Genomic DNA, 1,317 nt, shown 5'->3' with positions numbered 1-1,317 from the left:
AATGGGGGAACCGATCACGGGGCTCTACATATAACCTCTTCTCTAGGAGATGGGCAACAGAAAAGTGGGTGAAGGGAAACGCCAGGCAGTGTAACATAAGATAAAATAACAATTTATAAATTATTAAGGGTTCATGAGGGTGGGGAGAGGGGGGATGGAGGGGGAGGGATAAAAGGAAAATGAGGAGCTGATTCCAGGAACCCAAGCAGAAGGAAAATTTTGAGAATGATGAGGGCAACAAATGTATAAGTGTGCTTTACACAATTGATGTATGTATGGATTGTGATAAGAGTAGTATGAGTGCCAATAAAATGATTTTTTTAAGTATTGAAAATCAAAAATGTTACTATGAGGACTAGGGCATGCCTGACCCAACCCTTCTGATTTTCAATTGCCCCATATGGATTTGAATAAAGAAAACTGCAGAAGTCTAAGTGCATTTGAAATGTGGTGCTATCCGGTTCCCGTTACGTATGGAGGCAGAGGAGAGAGGACTCTGGTCCCCTCAGTGTCTTGTCTCAGGTTCCGGCGGCTACCCATCCACTGGTTCTATCCTCAAACGCCGGGACAAGGGGGAAAAAAAGAGAAATGTGGTGCTAGAGAAAAATATTGAAATTATCATGGACTGCTAAAGGGACAAACCAATCTATATTGGAAGAAGTATGGCCAGAGAGCTCCTAAGAGTTAAGGATGAGAAGACTTTGTCATATACCTTGGACAGATTGTCAGGAGAGACCAGTCCCTGGAGGAAAACAGCATGCATGGTAAAGTGGAGGGGCAGCGAAAAAGAAGAAAGCCCTCAATGAGACGGATTGATGGATTGACTGCAACAAGGGACTCCAGCATGGGAACCATTGTGAGGATGGCAAAGAACAGGGCAGTGTCTCATTCTATCGTACACAGGATCACTACAAATTGGAAGTGACTCCATGGCGCCTAACAGCAGCAACAACAACATGAAACAACATATTATCCGTGGGGAAATCTGCTGCACAAAACATTTTCAAGTATTGGAGTGCAATTTTGAGGTCTACCATACATTTTATCTAAGCCATGGTATTTTCAATCACCTCATATGCATGGGAAAGGTGGCTAAGGAATGACTAAGGAAGATCACATAAAATTGATGCATTTGATTATGATTTTGGCAAAGAAAATTGAAAGTACTGTGTGCCCTGCCGGAGAACAAACACCTGTCTCAGGAAAAGTACAGTCAGAATACTACTTGAAATGGAGGCTGCTGAGACGTCATCTTATATAATTTGGACATGTTGTTAGGAGGGACCAGTCCAGAAAAAGGACATCAGATTTGATAAA

At 42.4% G+C, this 1,317-nt stretch overlaps 1 pseudogene; it reads left to right on the top strand.

The window, feature by feature from the left end:
• Positions 1-454: 454 nt before the first annotated feature.
• LOC142436534 (small nucleolar RNA SNORA57) lies at positions 455-573 on the top strand (annotated as a pseudogene).
• Positions 574-1,317: the final 744 nt, after the last annotated feature.

Source organism: Tenrec ecaudatus, unplaced genomic scaffold (genome assembly GCF_050624435.1).
Source record: "Tenrec ecaudatus isolate mTenEca1 unplaced genomic scaffold, mTenEca1.hap1 Scaffold_3817, whole genome shotgun sequence".
Lineage (NCBI taxonomy): Eukaryota > Metazoa > Chordata > Mammalia > Afrosoricida > Tenrecidae > Tenrec > Tenrec ecaudatus.
This window is presented reverse-complemented; position numbering and strand designations above follow the sequence as displayed.